The 19168-nt window shown below is 37.7% G+C and overlaps 1 pseudogene; it reads left to right on the top strand.

The window, feature by feature from the left end:
• Positions 1 to 687: 687 nt before the first annotated feature.
• LOC102441383 lies at positions 688 to 5444 on the top strand (annotated as a pseudogene).
• The last annotated feature ends 13724 nt before the right edge of the window (positions 5445 to 19168 follow it).

The following is a 19168-nucleotide window of genomic DNA, read 5'->3' as shown; positions in this document are numbered from 1 at the left end:
CCAATAAATGAAGAAATAATAGACAAGACAAGACATTTGGATAATTTTAAGCTGAAACAAAAACTAAGAAAAAAATTATAGGAAAAGCCTTAGTGTAATATTTATTAAATGTTATAAATAAAAATATACATATTTACCAGGTATGGAGAAATGGAAAAATAACTGAGTATATTAATCTCTTTATTTGGAAGGGAGTTAATAAACAATATTTTATTGCTATATCAACAACAAAGGTATGCCTATTTTATTTATATAGAGAACTACTATAAAAATAACCACAAAACTATAACTAAAAAACACACAATTATAGTGGTTCTCCCTTATTTGTAGGGAGTACAATCCAAGACCCACAATGGACGCCTGAAATCAGGTAAAGAAACAAACCTTATATATAATATGCTATTTTCAATACATACATACCTATGGTAAAGTTTACTTTATAAATTAGGCACAGTAAGAGATTAATAACAACAATAATAAAACAGAACCATTATAACAATATATTGTAATATAAGTTTGTGAATCTCTCTCTTTCCAAGTTCCTTGTTGTACTGTACATACAGTGTGGGTATGCTAGACAAAAGAATAATTCATGTCTTGGGTGGGACAGAGCAAGATGGTGTGAGATTTAATTATGCTACTCAGAATGGTTTGGGATATAAAACTTATGAAATACTGCAGTTGACCATGGTCACCGAAACCACAGAAAGTAAAACCACTGATAAGGTGGGACTATTGTAATAGCAGCTTTCAAAATTGGAAATGCCGTTCATCAAGGAAGCTGCATCACTTACACTAACAGAAGAGGGCACTCTGGAACTAAGAATCTCATAAACTACCCCAAACTGCCAACTCTAAAATCTAGTGGTTTATGTCTATACCAAAAGTTAGCTAATGTCTTTTGTAAATGACTAGATAATAAGTATCTTCAGCTTTGTGGGAAATACAATTTATGTCACATCTACTTATGTCTGCTGTTGTAGTGTGAAATTAGCCAGAGATAATACATAAATTATGGACATGACTTTGTTCCAATAGCTTTGTTAACCAAAACAAGTCTAGTTTGACTCACTGACTGCAGTTTGAGGACTCCTAATCTAACCCTATCCATTATAAAAAGAAATTAATCAAAACATTTTAGTAAATTGAAAACCTTCTCCCAAAGGACACTAACAAGAAGGCAAATAAACATAACACTGCAAGATGAAGCAAATATTGGTAGGGAACATGTGTACATAGAACAATTTACCTTCAACAAAATACACCGAAATAATTGCTACTAAAACTTTTTAGCTCTCATAATTAATAATGGATGGTGATCCCAGGTTTGGACAAGTACAAGATGAGCCTAGAAAATCTTATTGTACCATAGAATAAGAATATGTTGAAAAAGATGTGAAACATTCAACCAATAAATGAGACAGAGTTGTCGTTAAATTAAAATAAATACAATTAAAGATTACATATAACTCCCCAGAATAAAACAATTCATGAGTCATCATTGATATAAATGAATACACAAATAAAGATAGTAAAAGAAAGATTCTTTAATATAATCTTAAAATACATATAAAAAGAATGATGAAGTTTAAAAGTTGATTTAAAAGTAATCTTTGTAATAATTATTTCATAAAAAATGCTTCAATGCATGGTAAAATCAATGGATAAAATTTTATTGAGCTATATGACACTTACATTGTCTCAAATACCCACTGGCAAATTAGTTATGAATACAATGGGAGAAATTACTTACTCTACAGAGTAAGACCTGTCAGACACTACCTTAATCAAGTCATCAAAGTAAATATATAAAAAAAGAACAATTAAAAACCATGCACCATTTGTCAAGATGCAAAGAACACATATTCACTTTTGATTTTTGTTTTATTTTGTTTTTCCATAAAGAGTAGCCTGAAATCTAACACTAGGAAATATCAAATTCAAATTGATAAGTATTCCATAACATAACTGATGGCTTAACTTAAAATGACATCTCATTGTGGTTTTAACTTGCATTTTTTCTATCTATTATTTATGAAATAGACCACATTATTTTTTATGCCTGTTTATGTTTCTTCTCCAAAACAATACCTGCTATTTCATTATTTTATTTTTTAAAATTGACTTTCAGGCCTTATCTATTAAATATTATTTTTGGACAAATGCACTGAACACATTTGCCTCAAAAATTTTAAAGTATGTTATTTAATGCAATTTTATTTATTTATATATTTACCAAGCATATCTTTCAAATCTTGCTTAAAATAGTTTACCCTACTCCAAATGATAAATATATTTTATCTTATTATTTCTTGATGTTTTAAATCTTTGCTTTTCATATCTATGCTTTTAGTTTTCTTTTTGAAATTATTTTTGCATGTGGCAGAAGAAAAGAATGCAATAGAAAATTAATTGTCCCAACACTAGATTATTTTGTATATTGTGACAATTCATAGTCATCAATGGAATATGACATTTCTAATTCTTTCTTTCAAGCCCTTAGGTTTTAACTACATTTTACTGTCTTCCTGCATTATCTAGAATCATTTTTCAATAGAGAATTACATGGGATGGATTTGGTATATTCTAGTACTCTTGATTTTAAAAAGAATGCTTCTGACATTCTAATATTAAATATGATAATGACACTATATTTGAAGTAGGTATTCATTATTCAGTGTAGAGAAGTTTTCTGTTACCCTTGGTTTATTAAGAGCTTTTATGATTAATCAACAATGTGTTTTATTGAATGTACTTTCTTCCTCTAATGAAAAGATTAAATGGTATTTCAACTTAATCTTTTAATACAGTGTTATTCCATAGTAGATTTGCTAGTAGTAAACCAAACTTGTATGCACAGGTTAAAATCAATTTATCATTATGTAGCATATTTTTAAAAATTATATTCACTTTGGTAATATTGTCTTAAGAATATTTTCACCTATTTTTATGTGTTGGTTTGAACTATAATTTTTCTTTTTATACAGTCCTTGTGTACTATTCTATGGTATAGTCAGAAAATTCCAATGAAATAACAGAAAGCTTGGAATACGACTCAAACATTGAGAAAAACTCTCTGGCAAACTCATCAATAGTACATGGCAGCATCAGATGAATTTGAAATCTGCAGTACACTGAACACAACCGTAGCAAAAATAACAGCAACTAAAATTCAAATTTAACTTGCTCCTCAAGATTAACTCAATTTCCTCACTAATTGACTTAGATGACAATGTCCATTTATAAGTATAAATATTTCTTTCCTAACTTATTCCTGTTCTACCTGAGATGCATGATATACAATCAAAATTTATGAGACACTAAAAATGTAAGAAAACTCAATTAATTGTTAAGAGACAAAGCAGTCAATGGAACAAAAATTAGAGATTATTTAGATTTTAGAACCCTTCCTTGGACATGGACATTGAAATAATTGTGATTAATTTACTAAAACATAGAGTGGGAAAGGTGGACTACTTAAGTGAAAAGGTAGACATTTCAACACAGTGTTAGAATTAAAAGAAAGAGATGAGTACAAATAATATAAAAGAATTATCAAACTCATCACTAGATATAAGACAGATGAGTAAACAATTAGTGAACATGAATTTAGGTCACTGGAAATTATACAAAATGTAAGGAAAAGAGTAAATAGTAAGAAAAAAAAGCTGTGGGACCATCTCAAACTCTATGGTATATATATATATATATATATATATATATATATATATATATATATATATATATATATATCTTTACCCACCAAGACAGCTTTGAAAATTAAAAGCAAAATAAAACATTTAGACAAAAAGAAAACATAACAAAAATAAAAACAGCTGAGGAGATGTATTGCCAGCACATCTGTACTACAATAATGTGAAAGAATTTCTTCAGGTAGAAAAAAAAAATTGAATTTTCACAAAGAAATTATGAGCCTTAGAAATGGTAAAGGTAAAGTAAATGATACTGAATACTTATATATATTGGAAGTATTTTGGACATATACTGTTACAAAGTTCTCACCCTGTATGTGAATGGTATAATATGTCTTGTACATAAGGTACATAAATACACAAACTATAAAGATTTACATTCTGATTGTGGTGGTTGTCATTTGGCTGTATGCATTTGTGAAATCTCACAGAACTAAACACTATAAATGCAATTTTCTATATAAATTATACTTAAGATAAATGAATAGAAGAAGAATAATCCAGAGAGAGGGAAGGGAAGGGAAGGGGAGGGGAGGGGAGGGGAGGGGAGGGGAAAGGAAGAAGAGAGGCAGACCATGATTGGTTGAATAAAAAAATGGAAGTTCTAATATATGCTGTTTGACATGTCAGTGATAATTTGTCAATGATCTAAGGACAGTGGGGCACAACAGCATTTTGAATATGGAGAGAAACTGTAGGTTGTAAGATAAGTCCTCATTTATCTAAAAATTTAGTCAATTGATAATTGACATGAAAGCAGTGAATAAAACATTTTTAAATGCAGTATAAATACAATTAGAGGTGTATATATAATTAACAGAATAACTAAAAGTAGACAAATTTATAAGAAAAGATACTCAATATTACTAATCATAAAAAACACACATCAAAACCACAATGAGATTTCACCTCACACCTGATAGAATGGCTATTATAAAAAAAGTCAACAGATAACAAGTGTTGGTGAGGATGTGGAGACAAGTGATCCCTTGGGAACTCTTGGTGGGATTGTAAAGTGGTACGGCCACTAAGAAAAACAGTATGGAGATTCCTCCAAAAATTTAAAATAGAATTACTATACAATCCAGCAATTCTACTTCTGGTTGTATATCTTAAAAAAAAAAAAAGAAAACACTAATTTGAAAAGATATAGACACCCCCATATTAATTGCAGCATTATTTACAATAGGCAAGATATAGAAGCAAATTAAGTGCCCATCAATAGATGAGTGACCCCTTTCCCCAGCTGCCGGTAAGGTGCTCGGTTCTTCCGAAGAAGCTAAGGCCGAGTTGGGGTGAGACCCTCACTTCACCACTCCTGGCAGTGCTCGCCCAGCACTCACCCTCACCATGGCCTGTCTTGGAGCTCGCCTGCATCTACTCAGCCCTTATCCTGCACATGAAGTGACGGTGACGGAGGATCAGATCAATACCCTCATGAAAGCAGCTGGTGTAAATGTTGAACCTTTCTGGCCAGGCTTGTTTGCAAAGGCTCTGGCCAATGTCAAGATTGGGAGTCTCATCTGCAATGTAGGGGCTGGTGGACCTGCCCCTGCAGCTAGTGCTGCACCAGCAGGAGGTCCTGCCCCCTCCACCGCTTCTGCCCCAGCTGAGGAGAAGAAAGTGTAAGCAAAGAAAGAAGAATCTGAGGAGTCTGATGATGACATGGGCTTTGGTCTTTTTGACTAAACTAGCTCTTTTGTAACACAGTCAATAAAAGCTGACCTCTGTGAAAAAAAAATAGATGAATGGAGAAAGAAAATGTGTTATAGACACACAATGGAATATTACTCATAAAAAAGTATGAAGTATTACCATTTGTGACAACATGGAAGTGTTAGAGTAGGCAGATAGAAAGCTATGAGCTGGGAGAGGCTGGGAGAGGCAGCTGGGCTTGGAGGAAGTAAATGTGAGACGTGACAAAATGAAAATAGACAATGGAGGTGGCAGGCCTCTATGTGAGCAGGAAAGATTCAGAGCCCTCCAAAATGTGGTCTCACTGGTGGCATAACACCTGGTGAAGGAGCCTTATAGGTTAAAGATACATTTTTTTGAGACATGAGGGAGGGGCTGACTTTCTCCTTTCCTAGGGGCATTCTAGCCTAGGGGTATAAATCCTCAAAACTCCCAAATATGTGGGCACTCAGTTCCATCTCAGCCAGCTGAGCTGCCTGCTCAGGGCCTGAGTGTATTTCTTTCCTACAAATAAATCCTTTCTTGCTTTTGCTTCTATTTGTTGTCTCTTGTTTGAATTTATTCCTACAAGCAAACAAGAACTGGGGGCTCAGAGATCAGTCTCTGGCCAGAGGTTATCTGCAGCCAGAGACCCCTTGACCACCACTGACAGATGGACCTGGAGGTCATTGTGCTAAGTGAAATAAGTCAGACAGAGGAAGACAAATACCATCTGATTCCACTTATAAGTAGAATAAAAAAATAAATAAAACAAAGCAAACAAAACAGAAACAGACATAGATACAAAGAACAAATTGATTGTTGCCAGAGGGAAGCGAGGAAGGGAGGATAGGTGAACAAAAGTAAAGTACAAATCTCCGGTTATTAAAAAAAAAAAAAAAGTAAGTCACAGAGATGTAATAGGGAAAACAGTCAAACTATCATAATAACTTTATATGGTGAATGATGGTTACTAGACTTATTGTAGTGATCACATCGTAAGTACTATAAATGTTGAATCACAATGTTATACATCTGAAACTAGTATACTATTTAATGTCAAATATAATTTAATAAAAAGATTTAGAAAGTTTTATGCACTTGGAAATAAATAAGGTAAAGCAGTTTAATAGAAAGAAGGACTCTAAAGCATGGTAAAATTGCTTTTCTTTTTAAGACTTTTATTTTATTTGTAGTTTTCAAATAGCATGTATGTAATACTTGGAAAAAATTAGATAAATTGTTGTATTAGAAGAAATGTATGTATTGTGATCCCTGCCTCAAAAAATAAATACAAGGATTGGCAAAAGTAGGTTTATAAGTGTTTGTATGGAAAATAATGCAATAATCCTATATAATAAAAGCCTAATATGCTAAGTGTCCAGTTGTCCATTCAACCAATCAAAGCATAATATGCTAATGATATGCTAAGGCCGCTCAATTGCTCACTATGATGTGCACTGACCACCAGGGGGCAGATACTTTGACTGGTAGATTAGCTTGCTACTGGGGTCCGGCCAATTGGGACTGAGCAAGACTGGCTGGACATACCCTAGAACCCTCTCCAGCTGGCCAACCTCCCTTGTCCCTCCTCAGCCCTGATCGTTCACCAGTAGGGCCCCTTGGCCTGGCCTGCGCCCTCTCGAAATCTGGGACCCCCATGGGGCATGTCAGAGAGCCAGTTTCAGTCCGATCCTGCAGGCCAGGCCAAGGGACCCCACTGGTGCATGAATTCATGCACTGGGCCTCTAGTTAACAAATAATAATACAAGAATAAACTCTTTTTCATGTACTCCCAACTATAAACCTACTTTTGCCAAGCTCTCCTGCATGTTGCTCCACTGCCTTCTCACTTGTGTTGTGTCTAGTGAGAAATCTGCTGTAATTCTGACTTATTCTTTTGACATTGCATGGCATTTTTATTCTCAGGCTGCTTTAAAATGTCTACTTATCACTGTGCTTGAGAAATTTGAATAGAGTGGGGTCTTGACTTACGAGTTTAATTCGTTCCGTGATGGAGCTCGTAACTCAAATTACTCGTATGTCAAATCAAAAAGTGAACGAGTGAGACACGTGATGCTGGGCTGATGTTGTGGCGTTCACTGTGACGTTTGCTGTGCCAATTAGCGGTGGGGTATCTGAAGCTGGCTCTTATGGATATTTTAAGGAAGAGCATTCAGGCAGAAAAACTAGTTTTCGAAGGGATAGCAAGGAAGCCAGTGAGGTTGGAGTAGAGTGAACAAAAAGCCTATATTATATTTTTTGAATTACTTCTGGGACAGTGTAATGTTTATACTTAACTCAAGTTCTAAAGCAATCTCATGTAGGGAACTTTCAATAGTAATTTGTAACAATGTATTATGGCACAAGGAAACAGAAACAGCACTCTATTCCTACAATTATGTCTTGGGAAACAAACAATTTGAGTGTTAATAAAAAGTACTGAAATTTATTGTTCCTTGGAGCATGAATAATACCTTATTCTTCTAGCAAATATTTCATTCTTATTTTTATGCAAGTATCTTAACTGGAAATCCTTATTAATATATTAAAAGATCAATATAGCTCAATTCATTTAAGTGTTAAAAAGCCTTTGCATTTGCATAAGTAGCTATTAAAATGAAAGTGACAGTGTATAGATACCATATTCAGACACTGAACTATATCCAATATACACCCAAGGGTCTAATTCATAAATTAGACCCTTGTCTAATTTATCACTGTGTGATAACAGTGAATGATGTGTCTAGGCTTTGCCAATATTTCTATTCTCATTTATATAAATTTGATTTTTAACTTTAAAAATAAAAACAATGATTATAACTAATTTTAAGCTGAAGATTTAAATGTTCCCTTTTTGGCTAATAACTTGTTTTAAGAAATGTTTAATAGCATAGTTACTCTTAATAAGATCTATATCAACTATGAAGAAACCCAAAGTGAAAAAGCCCAATACAAAAATCAAAAAAAGTCCTTAGCCCCAATTCTTCCACCTTACGCTCTACCTTTGATAGCAATTGTTGTTTCTGAAAAATTGTAAAATTAATTTTTCATGTCTCTTCTTATGGACTACTTATCATTAAACATGTTACAATGTGGTAAAAATATCTGCAATTTTTGTTTGTCTTGGAAACAGGACAGTCTTACAGGGAAAAAGTCTGATTTCACATAATAAAATTAATTAATATATATATTAAAATTGTGAATATCAAATGCAGATATATTAACAAAGTTTGCAATTAAAGGTGAATATATTATGATATGTGACTATAATACTGTATAATATATTAATTATAGAATTAATTTAAAGTAATTATATTTCAAAATAAATACAAGCTAGATTTAGATGACAATAGCATGTTAAGTTAACCCATTGCTTAAAAAAAACACATTTATTTTGTAGATCACCTAAATATTCTTTGAACATTAAATCGATAACTTAGATAAATTTGTATGTAGCACCTATTACATGTCAAATACTAGGCTATTTGTTAAAGAAAAACAGTTAACCAAAAATATAGCTGATGTTTAGAGAGTCTAAGTATACCAAGGAGGCAGGCAAAAAATGTATATCTTTTAAAAAAATGTGATAACTACTCTGGTAGGAGAAAAGTTTATAGAAATGTATCTAAAGTACATATATTAACATAAGGAAATATAAGCTCTTGGTAGGTATATAGAAGCTGACGACAGAATAATATGTAAAACTAGCAAGGAGATTCAACATATACAAATGCATAGAAGGACAGATTACATGGCATATTTGGAGATGTAAAAGAAATTTTGAGTAGTGGTTGGAGATGGTGAAGGTTAGAGCTACACAAAGTCTTAGACATGAAGGTCATTGTACAGCAAATACTGAATTTCCCCCAAGGAAAGCCTTGAGAAAAAATTACATAATTAATTTCACTCAAGTGGTTTTGCAAAGCATGATGTGAAAGAGAACAAAGGAAGTCAGGAAGACCAGACAGTTTGTAACAAAATTTATTTTAACATGACATTGCTAAGAACTATAATGATGGCAAAAGATGATAAAAGAAAAATAGATTGGAGAGAATGTTGAGTATGTAAATGTGGTGACTAAAAAATGGAAAATGAGTGGTACAGGAAAAAGAAAACCACAGGGAAGTCTGACTCTCAATCCAGAATTGAACAAATTGTGTCTATAGCTGAGTTAAGAAAATCCAGAGGAAGTATTTCATTCATTTTAAATTATTGTAACTTCATTGTAAATAATACTAAAAGTGCTCAATTGGTTATATCCAATGAAAGAATGTATAGATAAATAAGTATAAAGAAATAATTATTTTGTGTTATCATAAACTTCATTTTTTTTATTTTTAAAAGAATTAAAAAAATAATTTATGAACACCTCTTCAACACTAAAGTTTCCCTTATGTTGATTTCAGGATTTGATTCCAAGATTCCTAGTGTACACAATGATTATCATATACAATGACATAACAAGCAAGAAATTTCCAGTTGACTAACACTCCTATGCATGTCTTTACATAAATGGATTGCTAGGTTCTTTGTGTTTATGTCACTTCTAGAGGCCCAATGCATGAATTCCTACACCAGTGGGGTCCCTTGGCCTGGCCTGCGGGATCGAGCTGAAACCGGCTCTCTGACATCCCCTGAGGGTCCTAGATTGTGAGAGGGCGCAGGCCAGGTTGAGGGACTGGGGTGGGACGTAGGAGGTTGGCCAGCCGGAGAGGGACCATGGGAGGGAGGGCTCCAGGGCATGTTCAGCCCCTCTCACTCAGTCCAGATCTGCCAGACCCCAGCAGCAAGCTAACCTACCAGTCAGAGCATCTGACCCCTGGTGGTCAGTGCACGTCATAGCGAGCAGTTGAATGGCCTTAACATATTACGCTTTGATTGTTTGAATGGCTGAACAGACTACTGGACACTTAGCATATTAGGCTTTTATTATACAGGACTAGTGGCCTAGTGCATGAAATTCATGCACATTAAAAGGGACTTAATTAGAGGAAATATTTTAATATTGCTATTTGCCCTTTCTCTATAATAGAAGTGTCAGAGATGAAATAAAATTAGTAAAATGTATATGAAAATCTCCCTCCTGTCAGAGTCTGGGGCATGCCAGAGGACCCAGAGTCAAGTCCTCACCTACCCACGTATGCCTCAAAATTGCACGAGACCCAGACCTGGCTGACCTCACCACCGTCAAGCCCTGCAGGGCGGGGGGGGCACAGCCTCAGTTCCCACTGGGTTGGGTTGTGGCCTCAGGTCACCCGGCCCTGGCGCAAGGGTGCGAGGGTGGGATGACCATTAGCTCTTTATTATATAGGACTGTTTTTTAAAAGGCCCTTTAAGGATAGAAATTAAAGAAAATAAACCTATGTATTAAGAAATTAAGTTTGAAGTAGTAAACCTCATTCACTAAAGTAATTTAGGAAAGATGTAGATGGCATTTACTTATTAGCACATCTGTGGGCTCCAGGATAACAGTGAATTCCAGCTGAGAGAGTAGCAAGGCAGACTCCATTTAGGGAAGAGAAAAATGTAAGTGAGAGTGGGGAAGGACATGTAATGAGAATAGAGCCACAGTTGTCTAATAATTATTCACCTTACTAACTATAGATAAGAAGTTTTCTTAATAGTCCCTGGGAAACTAGAGGATGAAACAAAGCTGTAAAAAGATAAGATGCCTCAATAGGTCCATGACTCAGAAAAGAAGTACATTTTGAGAACAGACCAAGGACAGGACACGCTTTGACTTGGTTGCTGTGCCTGGGCCCTGACCCCTTCCAGGAGTTTTTCTCAGAAACACTCACCATTCTCCAGTCCCAGGAATGGGCTGAGCTGTTGGTAACATCATAGAAGATTAGCCACCTTGTTATCAGACTTTAAGCTCCTGAAGGCTGGACTGCAGACTCTCCCCTCCCCTTTGTATGTTATATTTGTAGCTCGCAGCTGCACGTAGCTATCGTCTCCATTGTGTGTATATAACCAACCAACTGTCAAGGGCGGTCAGAACAGATTTTTGTGGGTGACCAACTGCTCTCTCATACTGCCAGCAGTATTGGAATAAACGCTCACATATGATTCAACCCTGTCTCTGCTTAATTGGCTCAAGTGGTGACAGGGAACCCGGACCCTTTCGTTGTCCTGTTACATAAGGACACTAGAGGAATCTGAAGCCTCTAGTAACTACAGCTTTAGCAAAGATTAAGACAGTCTGACTCACCCAGCCGATGTGGCTCAGTGATTGTGCATCAACCCATGAACCAAGAGGTCACTCATTCAATTCCGGGTCAGGGCACATACCCGGGCTGCAGACTTAATCTCCAGTAGGAGGTATGCAGGAGGCAGCCAATTGATGATGTTTCTCTCTCATTGATGTTTCTATTTCTCTATCCTTCTCCCTTCCCCTCTCTCTAAAAGCCATAAAACATATTAAAAAAATAAAAATAAAACAGTCTGACTCTTAGATCAACATACCTCTCTAAAGGTTTATTTACCTCAATTCCCATTACCTCATACACCATGTCCAACTTTTAACAAAAATACAAAGCATGCTAGAAGGTTTATTTGTTTACAATCTGTAGAAACTGAACAAGCCTAAGAAGCCAGAACTCAGATATGACCCAGATTTTGAAATTAGCAGATTGGAAATTTAAAATAACTGATGAGTATATTAAAAGCTCTAGTGAACAGAGTACACAACATTTAAGAAAAGATGAGTAATGAAAGCAGAGATGGAAATAGAAAGAAAAAAAACACAAGAAGTAAAAACACTGTGTCATAAATGAATAAGACCTTTGCTGAGATCTTCAAGAGACTTGATATAGCCGAGGAAAGAAATGATGGGTGTAAAGATATGTTATAAGAAAGAAATAGAGATTTTTCTGACAAAATAACAGAGGGAATACATTGTCAGCAGACTTGTCCGGCAAGAAATGTTAAGGGTAGTTCTTTAGTAAGAAGGGAAGTGATAGAGGTCAGTAACTCATATCTACATAAAGAAGGGAAACGCATAGGAGAAAGAACAAAAATTCATTGTGGTACAAAGTAAGAATTCATCATATTTCATTTCAGGGTCCAAGGCCACACAGCATGCGGCAAGTTGACTGCGTAATGCATTTCAGAGTTTGCTAATCATGTAGACAGTGCTATGAAAAACTCAGCTTGAGGTTGTGCAATGCAACAACCTCGTTTTTACTCCAAATATAAGCAGGAAACCATGAATGATTATTAAATGCTTCAAAGGCCTCCCAGTTACATAATTAAATAGAAGAAAACAACACTGTCTGACTATGAAATATAAACTTCTTGGAAAACTATATGTTTTCCCTCGTATTTGTTTCTTGGATTCTAACAGATAATTTCAGAAATAGAAGATCATTCTTCAACATTAATATGTGCTATGTTTATGTTCTCCCTAGTTATAAAATGGAATACTAAGGGTGGGGTTTCTAATATAACAAATTGCTTTCTAGTATACTCTGCCCTATAAAACCTACCTCTATTGGCAGTTTTATGTTTGGTATGTTGCCATTTAAGGCTCCAATTTCCAATTGTCAACTAACATGAATTTAAGAGAAATTTTAATTCCCTTGATTACAATTGATTATGAAAGCTAGCAGGGAAAATATCACCTTGTTTTTTTGTTAAAATTTAGTATGTTTTCCAATGTAAATAGGCCATACTTATATGTAAATGAGTGAGAAGTTACTTTTTTGCCACAATATTAGAGATTTTAAAATCAAGTGGTTCATATGTAGCAAATCTATTGTGTAGCTCATGTCACACGGTTTACTTGAATGAAGATCATTCTTTGGCTCATTGTTTTCACTTATTAGCTTAAATAAGTTTTCAATGTTCCTATTGTGGACCTTGTGTTATCTCTATAGAGTTCTGTTCTCTTTTTTTTCAGCAAGTGAATAAATGTATGGTTAATTTCATGTGTAAATTCCAGTACTGCTAATGGAATTAGTAGCAGAGCATTTGTTGGCCATATCTTCTAGCAATGATTAGTGAAACGTTCCATTTGTTCTTCAGATTTCAATGCACAGAGCTGAAATGTACTTTTCTACTTTAAATGCACAGTTAAATAAATTAATGTAGCTTATAACAATGTCTTTTACCCTCACTAGTTTTGCTTCAAAATTTTTTGAAAAAAACAGTGAATACACGGTATAAAATTTTTGAAGGTTTTTTATATGCAAGTCAAAAGAAATAAAAATTATAAAACAATGTTTAAATATTATTCTTACATATTAATCTAGATATGTTTTCTAGTACAAATTTGATTACGTCTAAAGCATTAAATATCCTTTTAGTTAGTTGTGCTCAATGGAAAGCTATGCCTGGAAGTATGATTATTTAATATATGCTGCACTAAGCCTGCCTTAAAACAGAAGATAGGCTTAGTGCAACATGTTGATGACTGTGTATATCCCACCAGCAAGAGTTTTGGCAACGCACAGTCTTACTGCTATAGGTTCATTATTCCCTGCAAGTGCCCCCATTTGGCTTATACTAAAATGAAAGTCTGAAGGAAATATGAGCCTTGGTCCACAGAACATGCAATGCTAACAGAGGCAACTGAAGAGAGAATCCCATTCAGCTGGAAACTTTGTATCATTATGGGACTACTTCATATCTGAAACCTCAGTGGCACTTTGACTCTTAAATTTACAAAACATCATGTCTGTGTTAAAGTTGGCCTGAAGGTCACAAAGGTGTTTTTATACACAGCAGGTCTTCATAACACTCAGCGGAGACGGGTGGGAGAGAAGCGGCAGAGAAGGGTGGGGTAGGAAGGGCAGAGATGGGAACGAAGCCCTATTCTTGCAGGAATCTTTCTGCAACGGGCCTCTAGTCTATATATAAAATGAAGGAATATGCAAACTTGCCCTCACGGTAGGTAATGACCCACTGGAGCATAAGGACCAGCTGGAGAGGGTGGGCGTGGCTGTGTGCAGCACGAGGCCAGGGGTGGTGAGGCTGCGTCAAGTAAAATAAAATGCGTTCACATGCCCTAAAGCACAGACATCCCAGCAAATAACTCAATGCAGGTTATTGTGTAATCACAATGATCACACAGTATTGATTACACAATAAACTTATTGTCACTGAAAAAAAAATAACATCTTCACTTAAAGACGCCCCAGTAAGGCTGCGGAGGTTTTCATCTGCCCAGGATGGGCGCTCGGCCAGCCCAGGAGCCCTGAAGGGAGGCGGAGCGAAGTGCTTTCTTCCGGACCGCTCTCCCTGGGAACCTGGAAAATCCGCCTCCCGGGGCGACTGTGCAGCAACCAGGCCTGGCAAACAGGGGGAGGGCAACCTACCCATGCAGATGTGTACACCTGCGGAGGCCACGCAGCTGCCATAGTTGAAGTCCTCAATGGAGGAGCGGGGGTAGCGGAGATTAGAGTTGGCCAGGTTGGCAATGGAACCCCAGCTCCCCACCGAATGACCAGAGCCCACGGTCCTCAGTCACTTCCTGAGCAGCAGTCAGCCCAACCGGGGATCAAACCCGAAACCTAAGTAGGTGCCCTGGCAGAATGGAACCCAGACCTTTGCTGTGGCAGAGGAGCTCCAGCCCACAGCAGGGACCAGGGCACCCAGAGGGGTTTTGTTGAGGGGCCCTGACAGGCAGCCTGCAGCGCAGTGGGTTAGAGCCTTCTCCTGATACAGCAAGGTTGCGGGTTGGATCCTGGTCAGGGCACAGACAAGAAGCAACCAAAGAGAGCATAATAAGTGGAACACCACACTGGTGTTTCTCTCGCTCCCTTCCTCTCTCTAAAATAACCAATCAATAAAAATGAAAATAAAATAAACCCTCTGGCTTGCAGAGTTGCCAAAACAGAAAGCAAAGTCCCATCCCTTCCCGTTCGTTCAACAAATACTTCATATGCTCCTTCAATAATCACACTGGGGATGGGTGTGTGTGTGTTTGTTTGTTTGTTTGTTTTGGTTAATCCTCACCTGAGGACACTTTTGCATTGATTTTATTTTCTTTACAGAGAGTGGAAGGGAGGGAGAAAGACAGAAACTAATGTGAGAGACATCAATTGGTTGCCTCTTGCTGAATCCCCGACCAGGGCCTGGGATTGAGCTTGCAACCCAGGTATGTGCCCTTGATCGGAATCCAACCTGGTACCCTTCAGTCCGCCTGCACAAGCACTATCCACTGAACCTAATCAACATTTTTTTTCTTTTTAAGTTCTCCTCTAAGGATGTTTTTTTTAAAAAATTGATTCTAGAGAGAGAGAGGAAGGGAGAAGGAAAGAGAAAGAGAAACATTCATCAGTTGCCCAAGCAATCTGACAGGGATGGAACCCACAACCTGTGTATGTGCCCTCACCTGGAATCGAACCCATGACCCTTTGGTGCGTGGGAGGACACTCTAACTACTGATCCACACAGACCAGGGCCTGGAATTATTTAAAATTTTTTTTCAGATCTGCCTTGGCCAGGTGGCTCAATTGGTTGGAGTCTCAACCTGTACACCAAAGGATTTCCTGCTGGATTCTAGGTTAGGGCACATACTAGGTTTAGGTTAGATCCCGGTGAGTCAGCAGGTGCAGAGGCAGCCTACTGGTGCAGAGGCAGCCTACTGTCACATGGATGTTTCTGTCTCTAAAAATCAATTTTAAAGACATCTTCAAGAGAGAATTAAAAATACATATATTAAAAAATTTCCAGCTCTAAAATTTTATTTGGTTCTTTCTTAAATTTTATTTTATTTTTATTTTTTTTTTAATTATTTTTTTTTATATTTTCATTGATTTTTTACAGAGAGGAAGGGAGAGAGATAGAGAGTTAGAAACATCGATGAGAGAGAAACACCGATCAGCTGCCTCCTGCACATCTCCTACTGGGGATGTGCCCGCAACCCAGGTACATGCCCTTGACCGGAATCGAACCCGGGACCTTTCAGTCCGCAGGCCGACGCTCTATCCACTGAGCCAAACCGGTTTCGGCAAATTTTATTTTTTATTTACAGTTCACATTCAATATCCTGTCTTATATAATAAAACCCTAATATGCAAATCAACCAAACAGTGGAATGACTGGTCGCTATGAACTGACCACCAGGGGGCAGATGCTCAACATAGGAGCTGCCCCCTGGTGGTCAGTGCGCTCCCACAGGGGAAGCGCCACTCAGCCAGAAGCCGGTCTAGAGCAGGGGTGGGCAAACTTTTTGACTCGAGGGCCACAATGGGTTCTTAAACTGGACCGGAGGGCCGGAACAAAAGCATGGATGGAGTGTTTGTGTGAACTAATATAAATTCAAAGTAAACATCATTACATAAAAGGGTACGGTCTTTTTTTTTTTAGTTTTATTTATTTCAAACGGGCCGGATCCGGCCCGCGGGCCGTAGTTTGCCCACGGCTGGACTAGAGGCTGGTGAGTGCAGTGGCGGTGGCGGGAGCCTTCGCGGCAGCACTAAGGAGCAGCGAGCTGAGAGGTAGGGAGCAGCAAGCAGGCAGGTGGTAAGGAGCAAAGGCTCCCAGACTGCAAGGGGCACAGGCTGGGCTGAGGCCTCCCCACCTCCCCACCCCCAGTGCACGAATTTTGTGCACTGGGCCTCTAGTCTAAACTAATAAAAGACAAACATGCAAATTGACCATACCTTCACTATGCCTTAAGACATGTCCACCAGCCAATCAGAGCAACTATATGCAAATTAACCCAACCAAGATGGAGGCCGGCAGTCATGGAGCTGGAGCAAGCAGGAGGCTTGGTTGCCCCAATGATGGAGGAAGCCAAGCTTCCCAGCTGCTGTGGCTGGCTCTGAGCTCAACTCAAAGCAACAAAGTTTCAATTATAGAAGGTAAATAAACCCCAGATACCTGCTTTCAGCTGGCCGTGGCCACGGAGCTGGAGCAAGCAAGAGTGGGTTGCCCCTGGCGATGGAGGAAGCCGAGCTTCCCTCCCACCTGCCCTGCCTGGCTCTGAGCTCCTCTCAAGGCTACAAAGTTGCAATTATAGAAGGTAAATAAATCTCAGAATTAAAAAAGAAAAAGAAAAAAGGAGAGGCTCTGAGCTTCCGTTGCTGGGGGGGTTTGGCCAGCTTGAAAACGGCCCTCAGCCCCTCACCCAGACTGGCCAGGCATCCCAGTGGGGACCCCCCACCGTAAAGGGGGTGTGGCCAGCCTGAAACAGCCATCAGCCCCTTACCCAGGCTGGCCAGGCACCCCAGTGGGGACCCCCACCCTGAAGGGGGTGTGACCAGCTGCAAACAGCCATCAGCCCCTCATCCAGGCTGGCCGGGCACCCAAGCGGGACCCCCTCCCTGATCCGGGACACCCTTCAGGGAAAACCAGCCGGCCGCCACCCGTGCACCAGGCCTCTATCCTATATAGTAAAAGGGTAATATGCAAACTGACCCTAACAGCAGAAAGACTGGGAATGACTGGTCACTATGACACACACTGACCACCAGGGGGCAGACGCTCAATGCAGGAGCTGCCCTCTGGTGGTCAGTCGCTCTCACAGTGGGGAGCTCTGCTCAGCCACAAGCCAGGCTGATGGCTGCCAGTAAAGTGGTGGTAGTGGGAGCCTCTCCCGCTTCCTCAGTAGCGCTAAGGATGTCCGACTGCAGTTTAGGTCTGCTCCCTGCTGGCAAGTGGGCATCCCCTGAGGGCTGCCGGGCTGCCAGAGGGATGTCTGATTTCCAGCTTAGGCCCAATCCCTCGGGGAGCAGGCCTAAGCCAGCCAGTGGTCACCCCTGAGGGGTCCCAGACTGCGAGAGGGCACAGGCCAGGCTGAGGGACCCCCTACCCCCGAGTGCACAAATTTTTGTGCACTGGGCCTCTAGTTGAGAATAAAAAGCATGAATTCTAAATTTGTATAGACATGGAAAAGTCTCCATCCTGGTGCTCAAGTTGGAACTTCTGCTTTTCTGCAAAATCTTCTACCCTTCACTCCTCTCTCTGTTTGATCTAAACTTTTTTTTTTAATTTCTATTTTCTTACTCATCTGTTGGCTTGTTCAGCATGCTTATCAGTAACCAGCATTTAGTGTATTTCAAATAACTTGCCCGAATATCTTTTATTTTCAATATACTCGGGTGGGCAAATATAGTTTTACAGTTATTAGTATGGAAAAAGACATATAGCTCATGATTATTACAATAATTTTATTAACTCAAAAGAATGTAACTCACAATTGTAAACCTAATTTTGCCAATCCCTGTGTGCATTGATAGTTGGATTTCTTTTATAAGTTTTAGGTCTTGAAAAACTATGCATTCAAAATTTAGTACAGCCCCTAGAACAGAGAAAGGAATTCAATAATTGTCCAAAAAGTTTTACAAATATATTATAATGTATACAAATTTGAATACACAATATCTCAATTAGTGTACCAATAGTTTTTTTATGTGCTTTTAGTTAGTTGTCTATTGAGAATCTACATGTACCATACTGCATAAATTTGCCTTTTATTTTATTTTTTGTCCTTTATGAATCAATCTATAGCTAATTAACAAATTAGACATTGGAAATTCCTACTACAACTTATTCAGATATCATTCTAAAATTGGATATTATAGAAAAGACAGAGATGGATTATGTAATTAGTTCATGCTGTTTAGTTTTTACAGAATTCTAGCAAAAAATACTACAAACTAAAATAATCTATAAATAATCATTCAGTTTTCTCTTCCATTTAGAATGCAATCAATAATATATATATATTTTTAGCATTATTCTTCTTAGAAAAAGTCAATATGTTTAATCAGCATTCTCTATTTATACAAAAGTGATTTCTTATACATTTTTATTTTTTTATTTATGAA

The sequence above is a fragment of the Myotis lucifugus genome, unplaced genomic scaffold, assembly GCF_000147115.1.
Source record: "Myotis lucifugus unplaced genomic scaffold, Myoluc2.0 scaffold_24, whole genome shotgun sequence".
NCBI lineage: Eukaryota > Metazoa > Chordata > Mammalia > Chiroptera > Vespertilionidae > Myotis > Myotis lucifugus.
This window is presented reverse-complemented; position numbering and strand designations above follow the sequence as displayed.